The sequence below is a fragment of the Molossus molossus genome, unplaced genomic scaffold (genome assembly GCF_014108415.1).
Source record: "Molossus molossus isolate mMolMol1 unplaced genomic scaffold, mMolMol1.p scaffold_m16_p_9, whole genome shotgun sequence".
NCBI classification, from domain to species: Eukaryota; Metazoa; Chordata; class Mammalia; order Chiroptera; family Molossidae; genus Molossus; species Molossus molossus.
In genome coordinates, this window is record NW_023425403.1 from 33,955,363 (window position 1) to 33,981,371 (window position 26,009).

The window sequence follows — 26,009 nt, forward strand, 5'->3', positions numbered from 1 at the left end:
GTTGAATTCTGACTGCATTTTGATTGTCTTACTTATAAATGAAGGACTGAAGATTGTGCATTATAAGCACCCTTTGAAAATATCTCCATAATCAGGTGGTCTTCACATTTTGTTACTTTAAACTTGTCTAATTGCACTATTGTGGAATTAATTTTTCTTTGAAGCAGAGTTATTGGAAGTTCGTTTATTTTTTAATTTAGTGTGTATGTGTGTGTGTGTGTAGCAACATTTCTAAAAAAATAGAACTTTGGTCATAAAGTTCTGATTTTAATAAATTCAGTGGCCTTACATTTTATTTTTAGGTATAGTGGTCCAGCAGTGGGGAAAGCTGTCAGTGTGCCTTCTCATTTTTGTTTGATGTGATAACCATTTCAGTTTTAGAACACAAACCTCTACTTATTTCACCTCCAACTTACCCTTTTTAGGGACTTTATGATCAATAGCCCCATGTCCTGGTGATTTCAAGTACATAAGGAAATGGATAATAAACAAAAATTGAATGGTTCATTTTAAATCATTCTAATTATTGTAGCAGACTCTTAAAATTTTTCTATGACATAATTATCTATAAAAATGTGAATCTTTTGTATCTATTTCTTTACTTTTTTATTCTCATTTGTTTCACAAGTGCTTGGCATATTGTTTTCAAAGATAGCTAGAATTCCTCCTATCTCATCAGCCCCCTTAGTAATGTGACTTTATCACTCTTTTTATCAAGAGATCAATTTTATTTCCTTTCACCTTGATCCATGCTGGTCCCGTGATCTGCTATGACCCATGGAATGTAATAGATGTGACTTCTGCCCCTAAGTGTTAAGACATCTTGGGGCTTCCATTTTTCCTCTTGAAAAGATGCTCAACTGAGAATACCAAACTATAAGAATAGACTGAGACTACCAAGTGCAGACACATTATGTGGGAGTCACGGTACCGATACGTGAGTGCACTATCTTGGACCCTCCAGCTCCAGTCAAGCCCCTCCAGCCAATACTGTATGGAGCAAGAGAATCTTGCTTGAGTTCCTGATCTGCAGAATGGTGATTGTTTTTAGCCACTAAGGTTTGGAGTGGATTGTTAGGCAGCAATAGATTGCTAGAACTGTCTTTGCTTCCTCTTGATAGTATGTTGTCTTTTTAGGGTGCAAACCATGTCCAATACAATTTTTTGGGGTGTTTCTCTACAGAGCAATGTATGGATTGCACAGTAACTGTAACTAAGTTGATTGCACTTAATATACCTGCAAAAAATTTCTCAAGATCAGGTTGATAATATCCAGCGACTATTAGTGTGTTTTGGAAAAGCAGTTTTGTTATACAGTAATTTGACATTTTAATTCATGACCTCATGCAAGTCAATGGATTACATGAGGTCTTGGTGCTGTTCATTGAAGTCCCTGAGCACTTCCATCTCCAAAAAATTTTGTGAAACCACAATTCTGTGACCAGGCCCAGCTAAAGCCATTAATAAAATAGAGAATAAAAATAGGTAGGTATAAAGCATTGGAGGGAAAAATGAATGTAAGTTTAATCATGCCATACTTCAAGGTGGTTTAATTTATTTGTTCTGCATTGTGTATCTTGGCCTTCTGTTTTACAGTAAAGTAAGTAATATCAAATAAAGCACAAATAGATAGTATAGAAGTGACATTGTGACTCCTATACAACTCCCTAATCTCTGTAACTGAGAAAAATACCACACATTGAGGAAATAAGTATTAAATGACAGCTATAGAAAAATGTGTCATCAGTATACTAAATCAAACCTGTGGTCTTTTATCATGAACACAAAATAAAGGCTAACCTCTGAGTAAGGTATAATATTTTAAAGCAGATATGGGCATTGTTAAAGGTGTTACTGTTTTGCTTCCTCTCTCTCTCTTGTCTTCCCTTCCTTTTTTCCTTCCTTCCCCTCGTTTCTTCATTTCTTCTACTGAATGGGCTAATTATATATAAAAGAAAAACAATCTAAAGTGCCAAAATGAATTTTTGGTCTTGCTTCTTCAAGTAAATTTATTTTGATTGGTTGGAAATGACTTCCTATCTTACTGTTACCCCTGACATCTACGCATGGGAAGTTGCGTCTTTATTTATCTATTTTTATTTCTTCCATTAGTGTCTAAATAACAGCCACTTGTACTGAATTACTGCAGGGATTGTCTCTCTTTCAAAAAAAAGTCATTCATTAGGGCGCCTCACCTTTCCCAAGAGCCCTGTTCTCAGCTTCGTGGTGGCCGGCAGCCAGGGAAGCAATTTCCTTTTCTTCACAAGGGGTTGGAAAGCATCTGATTATATCGGGAAGAGGTATTTCAGTTTTCAAGGTGAAAGAACACTTGCTTCTTTTACAGATAATGGAAGAAATAAGATACAGTAGTGAAAGGCAGAGGGCACACCAATTAAAAATATCCAGGAAGGGGGTGATGTAGTCTGTCCACGTTATCTCAATGTAAATTAGCAGAGCCGGTTACGATACTAGTTTTCTCCACTCTGACTTAAATAATTCAGCTTTTAAAGCAGATGTTTCTTGAACATATTTTCTATACCAGAGCAACTGATTGTACGATATTTATTACTTAGAAGGTCTTCAATTTTGGGTCCCTGTATCGGACTAATATTGGGTCCCTGTATCGGACTAATGTTAAATATTGAACTAATATATAATGCTGGGAGAAAAAAAATGTTCTATTTAACTGATTTTACCCTAGCCTTTAGAATATTGTTTGGGGGGGGGGGGGGACTATGGGAGTTACTGGAATTAGAGGATGTAAGAATAATAGTTATTAAAATTACCTTTGATTGTTGTGACTCTTAGATAACACAACATAAATGAAAAATGCCCAGCTCACACAGGATATTCAAATTAATATTCAAATTAATATTTCTTGTCTACACTTTCCCACATATCCTCTTTACCAAGGCTGTCCAATAGAAATGTAATGTGAGCCACAAATATGAACTACCTATGTACTTTTACATGTTTTAGTAGGCATATTAAAAAATGCAAAAACATATGCTACATTAGTTTTAATATATTTTGTTTCTTTTTTTATACTGCATCTTCAAAATCTATAATGTTCAGATTTTACATATAGCATAAATAAATCTAGACTAGTCACCTTTAAAGTTCTGAATCACTACCTATGTCTCATGGCTGCCATACCAGACGACACAGCTTTAAGTTTTCTTTATTCAATCTCTGTTTATTTTTTTTTCTCATGTTTATTTCTAGGATCATATTTTTAACTTCTGGTCTTTCTGGTCAAGTTTTCCATGTCTACTTTGAGGGAGACACATGAGGCTTGCTCTTCCTGCCTGTGGAAATATTTGTATCGTAAATATCCTCGCCTCTTGCCTTGGCCGGTTTGGCTCAGCGGTTAGAGCGACGGCCCATGGACCAAAGAGTCGCAGGTTTGATTCCAGTCAAGGGCACATGCCTTGGTTGTGGTTCAGTCCCCAGCCCTGGTCAGGGTCGTGTGGGAGGCAACCAATCAATGTGTCTCTCTCATGTTGATATCTCTCTCTTTCCTCTCTCTCTGCTCCTTCCTTCCCACTGTATCTGAAGATAAATGGAAAGATATCCTTGGGTAAGGATTAAAAAAAAAAAAAAAAGCTCTTCACCTTTTTGTTACCATTATATGAGAAGCTATCCAGCATTAACTTAGGAATTCAGCAATTCTTTGTGGGCAGATAATTCACACATTTATGCTGTTGTAATATCAACAATCTATTTTTCTGAGGAGGCTATTAGACATTTTGAAAATCAAAATCTCTGAGGCTTTGTTTTGAAATACGTAAAACAAAGGAGTATTAACAGATGATTGCAAAGGTCTTCCATACCTTTGCTAGGTTATGACTCAAAGGTTATTCATATTAACAATTCAGACTCAACATTGTGTGGGTGGCCCTTCACTCAGCGTCCAGTTTCCCCACTACAGCGCGTTACTTCAATGTGCACTGAATGTCTTTGAGCAAAGTCTTTCTTTGATATAGTGTATTCCGTCAATTCTTCCTTTATCATGTATCACCTGTATTTAGACCTTAATCATCTCTCCAGCAATGTTGTGGGTGTTATTCCATTCCTCACAATCTTTTTCTCTTTAGTGTTTAAGATTTTTAAAAATTTATCATATTTTAACTTTGACATGAGCCTCATATTTATTGATGAGAATAAACAAATAGGAGAAAGGCCTTAAGTTTGTATATGTAAGGGGATATGAAGTAGATATTGGGGAATTAAGGTCCTAAGTTCAAGACTGATGCTTAATATTAGTCTGAGGGTGAAGAGTAAATGTTCGCCTGATCCAGAAGTCCTCAAAGAAGCTGGAATGCAGAAACATGTTAGTTCGGAACTTAATGCACCTTATTTTTATCATCAAATAGATTCTTTATCTTTAAGGTGTGACTGATGAAACTCTGACAATGAAGCAGTTTAAATGCCATAAAGTTTGAATTTTATAATCTAGGATTTAAGTCCAGTCTATGAAATTTATATAGCCATCTGTAATCATGGAATATTTTCAAAATATACCTATAGTGCCATCTCAACTACAGCACAGCCAGGCCCCATGGAGAATTAGAACATTGTTTACCCTTTTCAGTATATAGTATATAGCAGCACTTTCAGGATCAATAACATTACTTATCGTTCAGCAACATACATACCATTCCCCAGAAGGTGCTTTCTCTTCTAGCCACTCCACGATACTCATGATTCAGTGCTCTCTTTTTTACTATTACAACTACATCTGTTTTTGCTACTTTTGTCTTATAAAAAACACGCAGAGATAATTAGATTATATATCCCACATCCAGTATAGAACAGCTTTCTTACTTAATATCCTCCAGACTGCAATGTAGGGAGAGCGTTTCCTTTATGTCTAACCTAGCGATGGCTTATTATTTGACCATTCAATTGTGGTGGTGGGGTTTGCTGTCATATAACTCAAAATATAGCAAATTTCATGCAAAGAGCTATCTAGAGGTGCTTTTCCTAACACATTTTTGGTTATGTAGCAGACACATAGAGCTTTATGAGTTTCCCAGAGCAAGCACTACCGTCCTTTAGGAACTCTTTGAACCACTGGTATTATAAAACAAATAGTACACAGACTTTGTCCTAAAGGAGCTCACAGTCCAGTGTAGAAATGCAAAATTTTTTTCTTTGTTAAAATTATGGTTATGCAGAGAGATAAATGGAGGTGCAATGAAGAAGTGATTACCTTTACTTGGAGAGTCCAAAAAGCCTTCATAGAAAAGTTGATTTTGAAAAAAATGTCTCAATTGTAGATGGTCCCAATTGGGTGTGGAGATAAGGAAGGAAAGGGGTGTGCCATTTCAGAATAATGCTGCAATCTGAATGGAAGTACAGATGTATAATCCAGAGGCTGGGAGAAATATAGCAGTTAAAGTATAGAATGCAGGGGTGGTATAGCAAGATGATAAGTGGGATACATAGTTTGTGGCCTGATTATGGAAGGCCATGTGCTAAAGGGTTTGGACTTTATCCTACAGGTAATGGGGAGCTATTGAAAGTCATTATGTAAAATAATAAACTTTGTATTTTAGGTTAGGTTAGGTAACCTTGATAGCAGAATATAAGATGAATTAAAGTTGCAAAAGACCTGAGGATTCAGACTGGGAGTGGGGATATTACCACTGTCTATGAGAGTGCTCGTGAGATAAAGCTTTGAAAAAGAAAGCTATTGATGGAAAGAAGGTAGCACATAAGAAAAGGGAGAAGGATGAAAAATAAACAGGTGTAGGTGAACCGATGTGGGGCTAAGGATGAAGGAAAAGACTCGAATTATTCCCAGGTTTGTTCCTTTATTTCCATGTAAATCATGGTGATTGTGAAACATGATTCAAAGAGAAACCAGAAGGACAAAGAAAATTGGAAAATTTCTGTGTACAATTCTTGTCATTTCAAGAGCTCAAATCAGGAGGTATGGTAGTTGTCTGGATACCTAACTTTAGCTACAGTTATGGAGGGGAATGTTAGAGAATGTCTATAAAGAGGAAAAAAAGACCAAAGACAAAGTTGTAGGAATCTTCATATTATTTTCTTTATACTGTGGAATCTATAAAAACTCAAAACAAACAAACAAAACAAAACAAAGTAGAAGCACATTCATGGAAACAGAGACCAAAGGGACAGGTACTAGAAGGGAGGAGGTAGGAGGATGGGTGAAAAGGCGAAAGGGAATAGAGTCAATAACACTGTGATAGTTATGTTAGCACAGTGACAGATGACTAGAATTAGTGATCACATTTTAAGATATAAAAAAGTTGAATCACTATATTATACACTTGAAACTAATATAATCAATATATTATTGTATACTAATATACATAAAAAAGACAGAGTTGTAGGAACTTCAAGCTTTTAAGACATGAACAAGCATAAGAGACTGAGGGATATTTAGCAAGGCAGGTGGAGAACCAAGAGACAGTAGTAAACAGATTAACAGTGGCCAGGAGGGCACATCGGTCAAATGAAATAAGGACTGAAAGAACCCACTGGAAAATAATACATTTACTGGAACATTTATAGGGCAACGGGGAAGATAGAAACTAGTTTAAAGTCTTTCTGCCGAACTTCAAGGTCACAGTTTCTGGGAACATCACATGACACGGTATGTACAGAAGTGCTCAGCACATGATGTGATTAATGCTGATTTACCTATTTGCTCCAAACCTTATAATTTTCTCTTTCAGTACTTGTACCTTGTAATATTTTTCCCCCATTTTTTTTGGCACCAGAAAATTCCTTCTGAAAAAACGATTAGTATAGATTTTGGTTTCCATTACTACCATTGCCCATTACTTCATCAACTTCAACATGCAACAGTCACAGACCTGGTTCATTTTAAGTTGGAGCTTCTTTCTCTAAGCTCAGAATTTGGAATTCTTTTCCAAGCTTGTTACAATATGGCATATCATTTCTTTAATAAAACTCAATGCTTAAAGTCTAATAAAATTATTTTGTAAAATTACTTTAAAATACATAATTATAATAATAATAGGAAAGTAAAATAAATATAAAATTTTGATAAAAATTTATGTTCCATTATTTCTACAGGGTTGTGGTATTTTTGGTTTTGTTTTTTAAGTAAAACCAGTATCTATTATCCTCTTCTTTTTTCTACCTCTCCCAATTAATTTTAAATCTTTTACTTATTTCTTGGTTATTTACTTGCATATTTCTTAAACATAGTCTTATACTATATTACTAATATAGCTATCCTTTTCCAGTTTTAGACATTATGTATTCACTTGTTACAGTGAAAGATGGATATTTACTTCTTTTACATCCCCACTCTTTTTCACTTTTTTCTCCCATTTCCTAGTATGTTTATTTTTGTTTGATTAATAATCTGTTTTTTACATTATTGTGTGTAAATATTTTTAAATTAATCTACATAAGTTATTATGTTTGTATTTACTTTCCTGGATACTTTTTTTGGATTTCGCCTTTTAGTTAAAATTTTGTGTGTGAGTGTGAGTGTGTGCACATGTGTGTCTGATTCATTTCCAAACTCTGTAAAGTGTAAATGTCTTCATAATATTTTAAACATATAGGTATTTCTACAAATTCTATCTTCTTGGAGATATCCTTTTAAGATAGTTTTCTCCTTCTGATCTTCTCTAGTTATTGTTTTATTGGTCTTTTGCATAGCTATTATTTTTGGAGATCTCCCTTCACAAATTGGATCTCCTCTGTGTAGGTTCATGTATTTCCAATTCTTGGTTTACACTCTCATTCTAGTGATGTGTTTTCTATTAATTTCCAGAGAAAGACCTCATAGTAGATCAAGTCTGTGGTACTTTGTAAATATGAAATGTCTTTATTCCATTTAGCTGCTGTAAAAATATAGGGTAGCAATAACAATCACTCATAATTTTGAAGTCATTATTGTACTTATTGGTTTCTTTGTTTGTCTAGTGTTGCTGCTTGCAACTTTGATGCCATTTTGTTGTTGTTTTTTCTCTTTGGAAGTTTTGCTCCTGTGTTCAACATTTTAAAGTAGCATGCATTGGTATGGGTCTTTCACACTGTGTTAGACATTTTATGGACTTTTCACTCTGAACTTCAGATATAGAACATTTTGTTTAGTTATTTCCTTGATAATCTTACCATAATTTCTTTTGTTTTCTTTTCTATCATTTAGATAATGAATCTCTAAGATGGGTATTCTACTTAATTCCTTCTACTTAATTTTCTAAGACATTTTATTATAATTTCTTAAACATTTTCTTAAGTTAAAATTCAATAGTTTCTAGTTGATCTTTTTCTTCATCTCTGCTGTCATATTTCTAATTTCCACAAGTTTTCTTTACCGTCTGGATATTTATCCAGTTGTTTATTTATTATTACCTTTCCTTTGCATTCACAATTTTGCACAGAGGCCTAGTTTTTGGTGCTTCTTGCTTTTGACATGCCTTCCTTTCTGAGTTTAATTATTTCTAGCTTAAAAAAATTTTATTTATAAAATTTTTATATTTATTTATTTTTAATATGGTGTCATTTTCACGAATGCACAATTTCCTATCTCTGGGAGGCAATGTTAAACACAGACACTCACACATTTATTCTACTTCCATTACTCTATTTTCTTCAAATTAGTTATTTCTGCTTGTTTGGTCTCTGTCTTTACTGTTAGAGGCTTTCTTTAACTATCTGGGGAATCCTCAGCTGCCCATAAATATTTAAGAATGAGTCACTAAACATCTGATTAGAAACTTATGGGCTTGTCAACCAGTGTGTCTCCATCAGTCGACAGCTAAAACTACTTCATTATTTTAGTAGGGTGTCATACGAAACAGAGGTAAGCATGTGTTGGCTTTGTGTACAATCTAGAGAGCTTGGAATATATACTTTTTTGATATAACCTCTTAATATACAGCATTAATTAACACCATTCTAAGCATGAAAGTCACAACTTCTAATGTTTTGTAAAATGAAAAAAGTAAAGAAAATCCAACATACATTTCCAGAGGTGATAAAATTGAATCATGAATCCCCTTAGTAACAAATAATCTACATCTATTTTAATGTGCTTCACACATCTCTTAATAACCATGAAGGGAATACAGAATTCTCAATAGATCAATTCCATGCTTCGTCTTATTAATCATTCGAACTTTTATAATGCTGGAAGTGCCAAAATATCTCCTCAGTGCAGCTGCATGTTCACGGTCCAAAACATTCTTTCCAGTATGACTTGATTATCCTCATCAACTTTGTAATAACCTTCATATGTGAGGTGAGAGAGTGAAAGAAATCAGTCTTGCCACCAGTAAGAGTGGATGTGGAGTTCTAATGTGAATTCTGATTAGAAACAGTGCACTGTTTGTGAGGACAATTAGTCGGAGTGAGTTGCTCTAGAAGAAACATGAACTGAAATGGAAAAAACAAAATAAACAGAGTGCTTCTCATTTTCAAGAACTTGATTAAACATTTAATAATTTCAAAGAGTAAACAAATGTTTTGTCAAAGAAGGAGACATCATAGTAAATGTTAAAAAGGCAAAAAGATGAAAAAATTGTATATAGGGATGTCAGTATGACTTAAAACCTGTTTGTTAGTAGAAAAGAATAAACTACATGTAAATTAGGATGAAAAACTGCCCCCATTCTTGTGCAATGTAATTCTGAGGTTTGAGTAATTTCTATATGACTTAAAATAGTCCACGTCAGTGAGTGGTTTTTATGGGAGACCTCTATACAGCCAAAGAAATTGAAGAAGGTAACAGAGTTCCCCTGAGGGCTAACCTCCGCTATTCAAGTTAATGAGATATGTGCCTGAATAAGGCCTCAGTCAACATAAAAAAAAATTTTTTTTTAACATACGAGGTTAGAAAAAAGTTTCATTTTTCCAAATAGACTTTCTCCTAATGAGCACTTCAAATTATATTAATGTCTTCAAAATAATTTACATGAATTCTTTTTTCCTAAAAAAGTTTATTTACGCCACTTGTCCCTCAGAAAAGAGAAACATTCTCATTCTTGTTGCATAGAACAAAAATGAAAGCATGGCAAAAAGAAAAAGAAATGGTGGCAGGAAAGGAAGGGTAGTGATGTTCTGAAATTAAGGAAGTCAAAATAAAAGTGAAAACTATTCATGTTTCTTTTCCCTTCGTTCTATTTCCAAACATGCACTCTTAAATTAGCATAGAAAGATAATTATTTAATGCTTAATGGAATGTAATTCCATTAGATAAATTATTTTAAAATGAAAGATATATTAACAGTTTCATCTAATGCTAAAATTTAAAGCCAAGAGAGAAAGCACAGTAAACAAATTAAAATAGAAAATAAAAGCATTGCACAAAAACCTAAGCAAACAGTGCAATGCAGAACCAATTCTAAGGAAAAAAAAAATTTTTTTTTTATGCCAGTTAAAAAATTAGTGGGACTATTTAGTTGTGTGGACTCATGAACTGAACCTCAACAATACCTAATGCTCTTTAATAATTTGTCAAAATTGGTCCAATTTTAAAATTTCATTTAACCTAAGATGGTAAAAATTCATAATGTTTACCAGAATTGAAACACAGATGTTACTGCCTTGGAAAGTTATATATCCATCATCCATTCATTGCTCTGGTCATTTACTTTATGAAAAATTACTAAGTGTTTACTGTCAGCTGAGTACCAGGACATTGAAGAAGAAAAACACATGGTTTTTACTCTTCCGGAGCTCAGGCAGTTGGAGAAGGCAGATACAAGAACATACAATAATAGAATTAAGTGCTATGTGATGTGTTTGTTTTTTTCAAAGATTCTGTTTATAGTTTTAAATGTACAATTCTGATACACATTGCATTGTGTGCCCACCACCCAAAGTCAAATCTTCCATCACCTTATATTTGAACCCCTTTATTTTTTATTACCCTCTTCCCTGTGGTAACCACCATACTGCTTTCAGTGTTTATGAGTTTTTGTTTGATTTTCTTGTTTGTTTATTTGTGGCTTTCAGTTTTATATCTCACATATGAGTGGAATATTATGGTTCTTGACTATTTCAGTCTGACTTATTTCTCTTAGCAATGATATTCTCAAGATCCACCCATGTTGTTGAAATTGCAATATATCATCTTTCCTTATGGCTGGATAGTATTTCTTGGTGTATATGTACCGCATCTTTATTCAATCATCTACTGAAGGACACTTTGGTGTTTCTGGGTCTTGGCCACCTTGAATAATGCTGCAATGAACATAGTGGAGTGTATATATCATATAGAGACGGGATGTTAAGTGTTGAGAGTAAAGAAAGTTTTCAGAAGTTATACTGGATTTCCATCTAAGTATGATGAAGTTCTCAATAAGTCAGTGGAGGCATTATTTCAGGTAGAAGCATTAGCGCAACAAGCCAGATCATGAAAGGGCATGGATTGTTGTGGAAACGGCAGCATAAATTTTGTAGAATTTCAGAATATGGTAGCAGAGCCCTGGCCGGTTTGGCTCAGCAGTTAAAGCATCAGCCTGCGGTCCAGAGAGACCTGGGTTTGATTCCCTCTAAGGGCGCGTACCTCAGTTGCAGTTTGTCTCTGGCCCTGGTTGGTCGTGTGGGTGGTAGCCACTAGATGTGTCCCTTTCACGTCGCTGTTTCTCTCTCTCTCTCTCTCTCTGTCTCTCTCTTCCTCTCTCTCCTTCCCACTCTACCTGAACAAAAAATGGAAAAATGTCCTCAGTTGAGGGTAAAAAAAAAAAAAAAGAAAATGGTAGGGGAGGAGATAAAAGAAAAGCAAAGGGTCTTACATATGCTACAAAAAGGAATTAGTACTTTAGTGTTTAGGTACTGGGGAGACACTTAAAGATTTTAAGAGGGAAAGTGCCATGATTGGATTTACCCTTGGAAAGATCTCTGATAGCACCTTAAAGGGTGAACTGGAAAACAATGAACATTTAGGCATAGAGAATAATGAGTAGCAATGGTAATAAAAGAGAAAAGAGTAGCTTTGAGAAATATTGAACAGTTAGAGCTATCAGGTCTTCGTCACTAATTAGACTTGAAGAGAAGGTAGAAAAAAGCCAGGAGTGATTATCTGGGTTCTAGTTTGGCCAAATGGAGAATGATGTTTTTATTACTCAGATAAGGAGAGGAAAATCAGAGTAAAGATAGTGAATTTGTTTTGAGTAAATTGGATACTTTCATAATGGAGAGTAAAATAATTCACTTGAATACAAATACCAGCAGAGATTTTTTTTTTGGGGGGTGGGGTGGGGAGGAATAGTTTATTCCTCTAAAATAAATAAGCCTTTCTTCTTCTTCTTTTTAATCCTGGAAATGTATTACTAATATCAATTGATCTCTTCATATTTGTATGTCTACCTTTCTGTTCCTGGAAACAGGTATTACTTAAACTTACTTTCTCTGGAACATTGCCTTTGCAAATAGCCTGAAGAAGTAAGTAGACTTAGGAAAGTCTTTGCAGATGAAAATTCTGCTTTCCTCATTGTATTCCCATTAATGTCCTCCCCTTTTCTTGACCATGAAAAGGAAGAATTCAATTAGAGGACACCTTTAGGTTTAAACGTTGGCTTATACTAACTGGATTTATTTAGTTATCACAGGGCTAACAGATGTGCCTAAAAACCACCTTATATTTCCTTTATATTGTTCCAGGGACAAGACGAATGGTGACCAGATGGTCCAGTCCAGAAAAGCATAATTGCCAACTCTGATTTAAGCTGGAAAAACTCCTCAAAGGAAAATGGGAATTTAGCTTCAAGATAGTAGTTTCCATATGTGAGTGAGTTTTAAATTCTCCGAAAGAAGGGAGGAAAGGAATAACAGAAAAAAATAATTTGCAGGATTAAGATGATAAGTTTATTTTTAAGGAATCTACTTAAAATATTTATTTCTTGCTTGTGTATATTTGTACAAGTAGAAATAATTAACCTCTTTGTTTTCAGACCTTAGTGTTTCTCATCAATACTCTAGAAGGAGTTAACTGAACTGACAGATTTGATTACTCAAAGTGGTCAGTCTCATTTTTTATTTCACTTTGACATAAGACTTGGCACAGGTGTATTACAAGCTAGGCTCATTTATTGCTGCACTTCTAAGTTATAAATCTGGTTTACATCTATGGAAAATGTAGTGTAGAATTGAAGACATGTCCAATTATCTGGGCAATTTGTTTTATGAACTTATACCAAATTAAATAGAAAGCATCGCCAGTATTTGTTCCTCTTCTGTGGGCTGCAAATCAGTTAGAAAAAATACTTCTTGAACAGGGGCATTGAAAGTTCTGGCTTTTCAGACTGTTTCCTGAATGTGTTCTGATTAAAACAGGATCTGAAAGTCTGATTGATAGTCTCTATTTCCTTTCTTAATGTCACAAATACATTCAGAATGTTGACTCCTATGAAAGGTAGAATTGCTGAGCTGGATTGCATTGCCTTCAGCAGTTCTTCATATTAGAGGAAATGATTTGACTAAACACTTAAATCATGGATATGCAAGGCTGGGTTTCTCAGGAAGTAGTTATTGAAAGGGATTTTGTAAGTCTCTCATCTATAAAAATGAAACAAAATTCAGCCTGGGATGGGCAATCAGGACATAGTATTAGGTGTACATGCTTTTGGACTTTTACAAATAGAGTGACTTACTTAAATAGTATACTATATATCAGTGACTTGCTAAGCATTTATATATAACCACCTTTCTTATCAAATGAGGCAGAAAAGGTATCAATAGGGAGAATTATTAGGAAGTTGAGAAATAATGAACACTTTTACCTTTAGGAAAATTTTTCAATAGAGAATACTCTGTTAGAAATATCAAAGATTGTGTATAACAATGCTAAATGCCGCTCCTGAATGCTAAGAAAATAAATGGTATTAGGTGATTAAAAAAGAAAAAAAGGAAAAAGAAAATACCCCATTAGGTTTAAATCTGCCATCATGTGTGGTAAATAAATGAGCACAAATAGAGGGATTTAGAAAATAATATTCTGTGATAAAGGCAAGATTTAATTGCCTGGTAAAAATAATTTATCTTTGTGGGTGAGGATTTATTCCCTAGAGGATGATCAACACCCATCTAAAATAAAAAAAACAATATAAACAAATTTGAAACTATTTCTCAAGAGAGCTATTATAGAGGCCTTAAAAGAAATCTCCTTATTCCCACATACATTTCTGATCAGTTTTTTTTTCCTGTTGTTAAAATTAAGTGGATGATGTATTAAAACTTATCTTCTTTGCTTTTTATTCTTCCCAGTATTCACGCCATACTCTATTTTCTCCATTTATTATACCAATTTGCTTTTAATTTGACAGTCTTTCTTGTATTTCAATGTATTGTTTTGACAGTTACTCATCAAGATTTTACTTGAAAAAAGAAAATCATAATTCATGTTCACATTTTAAAACTTAACTCATTTTAGTCTTTCTTCTCATTTCATAATGTTATGTGCACCACAATGACACAGACTATATCAGATGAGATAATGGATGAAAACGTATAAGTTGATCTACTTAAAGAGGGCTTATTGGATACTAAAAACTAAACTGAAATCAAATTTAAAAAAATAGAAGACTGTCAAAACTTCCTCACATGAGATGGACAATATAATTATTTAAAAAAGACAATACTGTTTATGCTTTACCAATAACAAGCTAAATTATATATCGTTTACTCCTGTTCTTTCCCCATGGCATTTATGACCTGAATCAATATATCCACACTGGCTTGTGAATAATATTAGTTTGACTAAATCTACACACTGCCTTCTCCTTTATTTTCATATTATCCATGATAAATGGGTTTTGTTTTCACCTACCCTACACTTTGTCTGCCCTTCATATTTTTGTTTCTATCTATCTATCTATCTATCTATCTATCTATCTATCTATCTATCATCTATCATCTATCATCTATCTATCATTGATCTATCATCGATCTTTCATCATCATTATCATCATCTTTTCTAAGTATTTCAACAATACACTTTGACATGGTTCTGATGAGAAAAGTGAGGTTTTCTTTTGCACTTTCTTTTTAATTTCCTCCTACCTCCTATTTCTTATAAGTTTGATAAAGAAGATGGAATGGTTAAAACTCTTTAACCCTGCAGTGTAGCTTTTGGAAAGATCCTTTTGATTGTCAATGAAAGTTTATTAGGCAAAGGTGTCTAACAACCTACAGGGTGTATAGTGGGTAGCTTGCATGGAGGTCTCTCTTTAGTCAGTGTATTATGTTAGGAATCATCCACTAGTAGCCCTTGAACTGCACTCTGTCTAAAATATAGAGAAAGAAAGACCTAGACAGAAAATTCCTGCCTTATTCCGAATCTCCCTTTTTTCTTATTAGGTAGGCCAGCTTGGGATGGAGTCTGAGGTAGAGAGTGTTCTTCTGATAGAGAATCAAAGAATTTCATGACTTTTTCTCCTCAAAAAGTCCACTTAGAGGCTCATGGAATTGAACCAAATAACTTTCTTCCTCCTTCACAATAATTAAGGAAAATGATTGAAAGCAGTATAATTTTTTAGTGCAAGCTTTATGAACACAAGAGGAAATATTACTTTTAAGTCAACATTTAATTTGTTTATAACCATTGTTTATATGGTGATGCTTTATTTAATTTTTGAATATTTGAGGATTATAATGATTATGCTAAAATCCATGTTAATATGATAGAGAAATGTAATATTCCTTTGTATGGATTTTTAAAAAAGTCTTATTCCAATATATATTATTTTATTTATAATTTTGGTGAAATGATTAGTACAAATTCTACAGAATTTGGATGGAATTTTAACATAACTGTACTTTAAAAATTATTCTTAAATGAGGCCAGTATCTTATTAAGTACAGAGCTGCTATATTACTACTCTTTTGAAGCACTATTCTAACCAATAAATGGAGAAAATTATTCTCATTCATAAAGGTCAATATAAATCTAATGCTGCGAACATCCCATTTACTTTAAAGAAAACCACTACTTATTAAAAACATTTTGACAAAAAATTACTTCACACAAAGAAGTTAAATACCACTGTTTAATGTTTTATTGCAGAGCTGGGAACATTACATAAATAACAATAGAAATAAAACAAGACAGAAGGGCTGTGAAGCAGCCTGGACTTGATTCACAGGAGGGACTGTTGAAATTTATGCTCAAGTTACTGAATACAAATGTATATAACATCTGAACATGTGGGTGCCACATTTAATTATTTTTAAAAATCTGCTTTTTAAAAAACATTGACAAATATCTGGTAAATATTTTCTTTCCAAAATATAGAACTTTTGTCTACCCAGTAGCCCTGCCTTTTCAACGGGAACAATACCTTATCCCACTTCATTGTCCTAGAGATGCCATTTACTACATAATAGTTGATTAATTTCAAACTGGAAAAGTTATGATACCTCATTCCCTTGTCCTCTGGTTGGTCTAGTTATGACATGATTCGAGTTTGCCAGTGCATTCTTTTTTTTCACTTTTATTATTTATTTTTCATTGATTTCAGAGAAAGAGGAAGGAAGAGGGAGAGAGAGATAGAAACATCAATGAGAGAGAACATCGATAGGCTGCCTCTGCATGCCCCCCCCCCGGGGGGGTCCAGGTCCTCAACTGGCATGTGCCCTGATGAAGAATTGAACCAGTGACCTCTTGATGCATGGATTGATGCTCAACCACTGAGTCACACAGTCTGGGCCTCAGTGCATTCTTTATGAAGTATATATTTGTTATCATGTGCATGTATTGTTGCTAAAGTTTTAATATATGAAAAAAGAAATCAACTTTTGTAAATAGACACTTTCCATGCCTCATTGGCTACAAGAACAAGGTTAGTTTTCTGGGGAGTGGGTCAGTAGAGAAAAAGAGGAAGAGAGAGAAAAGGAGAGAAGAATGAAATGGAAGGAAAGGGGGAAGGGAGAAATGGCTAGTCCTGATGACATTCAAATTATTTGAATTTGGGGGGGTTGGGAGATGGGTGAAAAGGTGAAAGGATTAAGAAGTACAAATTGGTTAGACTGAGGAACCTCAAAGGGAAGGAGGGGGAGGTGGGGCAGGAAGAGATAAAGTAAGAAATGTATATGCATATAGGCATAACCAATGGACACAGACACTAGTGTGGGGAAGGCAGGAGGGAGGCAGGAGTGGGGGGGAGGGTCAAGAGGGGAACAGAAGTGGCACATCTGTAATACAGTCAACAATAAAGATCAAGTTAAAAAGAAAAATAATTATTTGAGTTTTTGGTTCTCTACTTGTAGCTTGGTTGTTCTGCAAGATATCCCAATATCTTTCCAATAAAAAAGCTCCTTTAAAATTTGTTCTTATCGAGTATCCTTAATTATCACCAAAATATTTCAAATAAGTGCAATTTTTGACTTATTTCACAGGTCTCATTTGGAGAGATATCCACTTGAATAAAGGCAAACTTGCAAACATGGTCTATATCCAAATCCAGATATCTTCATAAACTATTTAATATCGATTTTGATTAACTTTTAAAGAAAAGAATAGCCAAAGTAAAACTGTTTACTCTATTGAGATGCTTAGAAGTCTTTTAGGCTTTGAAACTTAGGCATTCTTTAAGGAGTAAGAAAGGCAGTTGATGAAATAAGTTTACATATGAGGCTTGATTACTCAGTTTATCTCCTGTAGACCTAAATAATCCCAGTGATTTTGAATGTCTTCATAGAATTACCAAGCTGTAAAATAAATTTTGCCTATTTCTCTACACAAATCCAGTTCATTATTGTCTGTAAAATAAGCTCTTATAATCCAACTTCAAATTTCCTCTCATTTTAACACCCTTTCTAAGGGCCTTCATTGTAAAAAGAAGTGTTCTCAGCTCTATGTTGATATAAACACAAAGTCTCTGACATAGTACAACTTATATTTAATAGAGGAGGTAAATAAAATATGTCATTATAATACTGAATGACATACAGAAGATACAGATGCTTACTATAAAGGTTTAAGGATACTTAGAGCTCCAAAGACCTGTGTTTGCCTTTTTGGAGACCCTCACTAATCACTTGGTTTTAGCCAGCAGCCAGAAAACTGGAAAATAGAACCTGTTGGGTAGCCCAGTAACCTCTGTTTATAATTCTACAGTTAAGACTGTCTTTTTCAGTATAATGGCTGTGCAGAATATTTTTTGATGAGTGCAAATCAGGGCAGAACTGAGGAACATGCCTATTGGGCAGATTACCAGTCTTCCGAAGGAAGATGTTAGCAGCTGCTGAACACTGATGATGTCACTCTGGCCTCTCATAATAATTTTCCTGTTTTCTGGACTTATTTTTTTTTAATCAAATGCAACGCTTCTAAGTCTTTAATTTCCCCCAGAGTGCTGCTTTCCTGTTTTGCTTACTGACGTTTACTCTGATTCAGCTTTCCTTCTTTTGACACACTCCAATCTCCCTATTTTCTGAAATTGGTTCACGGATAGCTTTGGCATCCCTGCTCTTTTGTTTAAGCTCCAAAGGAACTTCAATTTACTTGTACCTTAGTTTTCTTAGATAAAATTTAATATCATTGTTGGAAATTTAAATGAATTTAATTTAGATTCATTTAAATCCCTTTCTGAACTCTACTGCTAATTTGTAGATTATAGGGATAAATAGAGGTTTTTCAGTAGATTGGAGAAAGCCATGATGAGAAGACTGTGACGATGTCAAGGATAAAATGGAAGTCTAGAGAGAGTTTAAGGGTAAACTAGAAAGCTAAGGAGAGTTTAAGAAAGAAATACTACTTAAAGTTATTATATGATTTCACATTTGCTTGTCTGTTTCTCCCAGTGTAACACTTGAAAAATTATTCAGTAAATATAATGTCTAACAAGTCATTGATGGCAAACAAATATTGTTTCAAAAAAAAAAAATAAAAAATAACAGTGAGCCCTGACTGATTTGGCTCAGTAGTTAGAGTATTGGCCCTCGGACTGAAGGGTCTCAGGTTCGATTCTCAGTCAAGGGCATGTGCTTCGGTTGCAGGTTTGATCCCCAGCCCTCGTCAGAGTTGTGTGGGAGGCAATCAATCATTGTGTCTCTCTCAGATGAATCTTTCTCTCTCTCTCCCTTTCTCCCATCTACTCTGTCTAAAATTAATGGAAATGTATCCTAGAGTGAGGGTTAACAAACTGACAAAAAATAACAGTGAAGCTTAAACTAAGGCCTCTGAAGGATGAAGGAGAAGTATAATCCATAGTACCTGACCTCTCTTTGGAAAAAGAAAAGAAGTCCAGCATCTCTCAGATTTCGGGTTTAGTGTTTTTCTGCATGGTTGGTGGTATTATTGACAGAGCAGGGGAAGTAGAGGAGTTAGCAGGTTCTGAAGGTACAGACTATGACTCTGGTTTTTGTTACACTTATTTTTAGTACCCATGGGACATGCCAAAGGAGCTTCTGGTAAGAAGTTGGATATTTGGATCTGGAACTCAGAGGACATATAGAAGTTGAAGATCTGGGCTACATGATGAGATTCTTAGAGTGGGGAACCTCAGTAGTTAAAAAGTGAACTGCAAGAATATGCCATAGAGGAGGTCAAATAAATTGACCTAAGAATTAGAAAGGTAAGCAAAAGAATATTGCTATGGAAAGTTAGAGAAGAGAAAATATTGAATGTTATGATATGGAATCAGTGTACTTCCTGTGGTAGTCCTATGGTTTGACCTAGTAAATGGGAGAAGCAGAACAAGATGATCTATATAGGCCTTGGTGAGACTCCTACCACCGTGGCATGGCCCTTTTATCCAAATTTGCCTCTGTAGGATTGGCTACAGAGCCTAGCGAAGGCTGCGCATTTCTCTCTCTCTCGCTGGAGAGCATTTGCTTGTTTACTTCAGAGGACTGTCTCTGCTTTTTTTTTTTTTTTTTAATCCTCACCTGAGGACATTTTTTCTTTTTCTTTTTGTTCAGATAGAGTGGGAAGGAGAAAGAGAGAAACATCGACGTGAAAGGGGCTGCCACCCGCACCACCCAACCAGGGCCGGGGACAAACTGCAACCGAGGTACATGGCTTTAGCGGGAACCAAACCCAGGTCTCTCTGGACCGCAGGCTGATACTCTAACTGCTGAGCCAAACCGGCAAGGGTAGGACTGTCTCTGGTTTTAAAGTGAAGAATTTAACTTCTGAGTCCTCAAAATAATCTCTGGGCAAACACTCCCACTTTAACCTGTACTTGTTTCTAAACTAGTATTTGAACATTGTTGGTAGTACAGTGCTTTGTACATAGCTTGTGTCCCTCCAGAAAATGTCAAATGAATGGATATGTCATTAATGACTCCTATATATATCAATCTGTTCACACGGCACAATGAGGCTAATGCAATGAGTCATTTTGCACTGTGCATGTGGGCACAATCCGTAGTCAATCTAGCACACTTTCAGAAAAAAAGTTTTTGATCATTTTAAAGTGGATTCAATTTGTGAGATAAGACTGGTAATGAAAGGAAGTGAAATATGATGAGTTGGGTGAAGAAAATGTCCAGTTTATATATTACTTACTCTTGGTAATTTTTATGAGAGTTTTCTTACCATTTCTATGCTTTAGCTTTTGATTCTGGAAAATTGAGTCTACTTGGACTTGGGCCATTGGCCTATTTTGTGTTTCCAGTTCTTGCAAATTGGAACATATCTGAAATTTAATAATTTCAGAGTACCTAAGCCAAAAGTGTATTAAAAATCCCCATTTGAGTTTTTCTAATGGAAAAGTGAAGTGATATCCAATAGAGAGGGGCTCTCTCTTCTATAGACTTGCCCAAAAAATAAGGGACTATTTACTTGTGAGTTTGGAATCACTGTGCCAAAAAAGTGGTGTATTTGGATGCATCCTATCACTCATTCTATTCTTCTGTTAAGAATTTTATTTTGTGTTTCACAGAATAAAAATCTGGCTTATTGCCTTTAAATATTCATACAGACTCATATATAATCTTTGATTTTTTTAAATGTTTTTCTTGGTATAATTCTTAGATCAACATTAAGAGCTTCTATAATTTATGATTCAATCAATTGCATTTATGAATATAAAATGCAACCAATCAAGCTATCAGAATGAAGATGCATAAGTCAAGTTGCTCTGAAAATGAGCATTAGTTACTAGTAGTTGTGAACTACATTCTGCTGTTACAAGAAAACAGGTTACCTCTGTGAGAGCTATAAGGCAATCAAGTCAAATAATCTAGCAATTTATTCTTGCTGTTGTTTCTACCCTGTTGAGGGGACCCACATCTGGAATACTACTGCTATGGACCGAATGTTTGTGTCCCACCAAAACTCATGTGCTGAAACCCCAAACTTCCAACGTGATAGTATTTGAAGATGGGGCCTTTGGAAGATAATTAGGGTGAGACTAGGTCATGAAGGTAGGGTTTACATAATAGAATTAATGGTCTTATAGGAAAAGTAAGTGAAGATCCAGAAAGCAGCAAGTCAGGTAATTTCTATTGTTTAAGTCACCCACTTTATGGTATTTTTTAAAATAGAAGACCAAACAAATTTTTAAAAAGTTCAGAGACTGTGAGGTATTGTGTAGAATATAAACAGGTTGATATGACAGAAAAATAGAAGTGACCAGGGAAGACTTCCTCCTAGAAATATTATTGTTGTCAAGAATAAGTCTGTTTAGTGTTACAAAGAGTAAGGGGAGAGAGTGTTTCAGGAAGAAGAGAACAGGCTTCTCATTTGTCCTGTGTGTATCCTGGAACCACTCATGTGTAGTCTAAATATTAAATAAAAAGATTTGACAAGAAGTAGACAAAGATGAAATTTGTTTTGGATTTGATGGGGATGGAGAGGGACTTTGAAAATATAGATTTTTTTTCCTGGGCAATTATGCAAATCATTTAAAAGAATATAATAAAAAATTATTTAAAACAGCAACTATTGTTGAAAAGGGAGCTTCTTGGTAAAATCTATATTGTTAGTTTACATTCTTACTCTTACTTTTCTTTTGCTTTTCGGTTACAAAACTTTTTTTTTTGTCTCTCGTAGGATCTACATTCATGATTGTGAATACCTCTCTACAAATGGACATTAGAAACAAGGAATGGATTGGGAAGTCAGTATAGATTTGCTGGAGTGCAGTGTTTTGTTTCTGCTGTGTAAGTTAAGGTCTAACCTCTGGAGCCAGATTTCTACACCGATTTCCTGTCTGAGGCTCTGCAAATGTGGTTGGCACCACACTAGGGTGGCTCAGGTAGCCAGGAACTGAGATTATGTTTACCATTTTCATAAACCCTCATGGAATAAATATAGGCTCCAGTCACTCTCTATTCTACCCCCCACTATAGCCATGAGCAGGAAGGAAGGATCATTTTCATCTCCTGGTACAATGAAAGCTCTGAGACTCTAGTTACAATTTCTCTTAGCAAATGGAATCCCAGAAGTGTCTGCACATAGCTAAAATGCACATGTATTCTCCTCTTAGGGTTTTTTTTTCAGACCATGGTTGAAAAATATCTGCTCTTTAAATTATTCCATTGCTTTACAGAGGAAGTATTAATTACATGACTGCAAGCATAGATCAGGCTGGGATGTAATTACAGGGCTTGCTTTGTCTCTGTTGTCCAACAGAATTAGGCAGGAAGTGCTCATGATGCCAGCAGTTTAAGGTGTGTTGGAGCCCATTATGTTTCTGGTTCTCTCAAGAACTTAAGCGTGGATCAAATGACATTTCTGTTGCCCAATTGTCTGGAAAAAATGACAAAGCAAGCATTAACAGAGATACAGTTTTATAAATTTTATGTTTGTACATTGATAGAAAATGGTGTAGGAAGCCTGGGGGGCAAAGGGGGGAAAAAGAGGGACATCTGTAATACTCTCAACAATAAAGATTTTTTTTTTAAAGTCCTCTTCTAGAGCATCACTCTTGTTTTCAGGTTGTTCTCCCTTTTTTTTCACAGTGAATCCATTACTGGCTCTACATTTGGTTTCACATTAACAATGTGAAACAATGATGTAGCTGAGAAGATAAAAATGTGTTTGCATTATGTAGTTTATTTCTTTCTAACAATACTTCTATATAAGTTGTTTTTCTTAAATGTCTAATCTCAAATTAGAATGTCAGAATAAAAGTGAAATTTCTAAAATTATCTTTCTATCTCATTCACTTTTTGATTTATTTTTTTCTATATTTTTGTTTTTCATCATTCTCATACAAATCAAGTCTGTATAAGTTTGTGTATATCAGTTTGTTTTGTTAAAGCAGACAGAAAGGGTAGAGGCAGACGCAGATGCAGAGAGTAGACATGGTCCTCAGAGGGCAGGGTGTGGGGGGACCGGGTAAAAGCATGAGAGAATTGAGAACTACAAATTGGTGGTCGCAAAATAGTCACAGGAATGTAAAGTACAGCATAAAACATGTAGCCAATACTATTGTAATAACTTTGTATGGTTCTAGGTAGATCCTAGACTTCTCAGGGGGATCACTTTGTAAAGTATATGATTGTCTAACTATGCTATACACCTGAAACTAATACAGAATATTGAACGTAAACTGTAATTAAAAAATAAAATTAAACAAGTTTTATTTGTTAGTTCTATTGCAAGTTTTCTTATAATGATCAACTTACGCTCAGCTATTAAGCTTTCCCTTCAAGCAGTTAAAGAAGCTTTATTTTGTTACTGTTTTCTGATAGTTGAGATACCACATCTTCTGAAAACTCTGCCAATTTATAGATTCTCCTCCACCTCTTCTCCTATACCAAATATTATATTTCTTGATATTTTTCTTGTCACTATTGGGCAATTTATACTACATCCCTAGTCTTTCCTCAAGACTTTCCCAGCATTAGCATGTTGGGTTTCCTCAAAATCCACCCCAAGCTACACTTCGAGGGCACATGCACATATGACCACTTTTAGTCCCAGTTACATAACCTGACATTGTTGCTGCTTTTGCAATTATCACTTTTATTTGTTATTCAAAGTTTCATGTTTCGTATTTGTATTCTCTTCCTTTTAAGAGAGGATGACAGTTTCTATGCTATAGCTGAGCAAGAGAAATGAACCCACAGGGTCGTACACTCTTTCTTTCCCCTCTCCTTTTGTTTGGGGTCACTTGGAAGGCAATGACTTGGACTTTGACTAGCATCTTCTTTCTTTGCTAGGAAAATAACACTAAATTAGATTGGTTGAGTATTTCAGAAGGAAATGTAAAATAATATTTAATGTATTGCAAGAGTTGGAATATCAGTAAACTTAGGTACTATGAAACAAAACAAAAATATTCAAGGTGAAGTTTATGCTCTAAAATGCCCACCTGGTGCCACAGAAGGAGCAATCACATGAAGTCAAAGAGCCTGCGTCTGTGGCTTCTGCCTCCTACTTGCTGTGTGATTTCTCCGGACACATCTCTCAATTTTGTTAAGTGATCTCAATGATCTCGTGTAAAAGGTAGAATGTTTAGCCATCTCCAAGAGTGTTCGTGTTAAAATTAAAATATTAAAGTGACTAATAATCTTTTGTTATCTTCTGTCCTATAGCTTTACGCTAGTCTGTGTTCATTTTCATTAAATGGGAGCTTTGCTTTTAAACCTGGACTTGGAGAAGGAAAAGTGATGCGCCTTCGGTGGAGATCACACAGGTCATGGTTAGGAGCACAGACTATAGTCAAGAATCTAGTCAAGCACATTTGGGCTTATATCTCAGCTCTCCAGCTTCTGATTGGCGTGCTCTGGGGCAAGATGCCTGACTCCTCATAACGAAGTTTCTTCTTCTGTAAATTGTTAATAATGATTGAGACAGCATTTAAAGCATTTAGCATGCAGCTGGCACAGAGTTCATAAGTATTCAATCAATGTTAGTTATCACGAAAACCACCACCACCCCAGCTGCTACAAGTCAAAGGTTCCATCAATAAGCATCGGAATCTCAGGCAGGAATATAGTGTTGCAGTTGTTTTCTTTCCTTAAAATTTTGACAACATACTATCCAAGCGTCACTTATGTATGTAGCATAACTCCACATTATAGAATAAAGTTACTACATTTTCTGAATTAGTTCACAGTATAAATGTAGGGTTTTATTTAAAAAATGAAAATATTCATGTATATTGTACTTAGTTTTCCCTTTCAACAGACCACATGTGGGTATTTATAATGCATATTTCATTTTAATACAAATAATTGTTGCTAAATGAATACGTTAAAATTAATAATCAGTTCCCTGGAAAAAGCAGGGAACTTTATAACAGAACACTTGGTTTTGTAAACCATTTCTTCTAGCTCCTGGCAGTGTGATGTGAGCATATACTTTTCTGACTCCTATTTTGATCTTTAAAGTTGGTATCATCTCAGCCTCCTTGCACTTATCTCCTTGGGTCAGAGAAAATAGATACGGTTTTATGCAGGAAAAAGATGGCAATAATGAAATTTATATTTCTCTTTGAAAATATACAAACATGTGAAAGATGGGGTAAGAATTCCTCAGATTTTATTGTACATAAATATCTGAATTTAACTAAATGGCATAAGAAAAGACTAATAAGAATAAGTGTTTCAATTATTAATTATTTGAAGTCAAACTGACATACATTCTGTTAGTTACAGGTGCACAACATAATAACTGATATCTGTATATATAGGGAAATGATCACAACAATAAGACTAGTAAACATTCACCAGCATGCATAGTTATAGGTCTTTTTCTTGGGATAAAAACTTTTAAGATTTATAATCTTACCAACTTTCAAATATGAAATACAGTATTATTAGCTATATTTGCGATGCTACACATGATGGATTTTTAAAAAGTGATTGAAATAGTGCTTTCCATTTCAGAGAATTGAACACCCTGATGTTTTTGGCAGAAGTTTTAAGGAGACAAATTTTAATAACTAGGTAAGGATTATTTTAACACATATATGAATTGCTGATCTATTCATACATCTTCCCCCAGTACTTAAAAATGGTTTGATTCACTTCACACTCAAGATACCACAACAGACTTTAACAACCAGGTGCTATCACATCAACGACCAGGAACCCGCATTCATAGGTTTTTAAATGTTCTTTTTTGTTTAGAATTTCTTTTTTTAAAGTTG

The 26,009-nt window shown here is 34.7% G+C and overlaps 1 long non-coding RNA gene across 1 annotated transcript in view; it reads left to right on the forward strand.

The window, feature by feature from the left end:
• Nucleotides 1–25,807, forward strand: part of LOC118623019 — a 40,027-nt gene extending 14,220 nt beyond the window's left edge. Inside the window, exons 3-6 of the long non-coding RNA XR_004958173.1 lie at nt 12,625–12,747; nt 19,342–19,535; nt 21,959–22,068; nt 25,747–25,807. This is a non-coding gene — a long non-coding RNA (uncharacterized LOC118623019). The remainder of the gene's footprint in view (nt 1–12,624; nt 12,748–19,341; nt 19,536–21,958; nt 22,069–25,746) is intronic.
• The last annotated feature ends 202 nt before the right edge of the window (nt 25,808–26,009 follow it).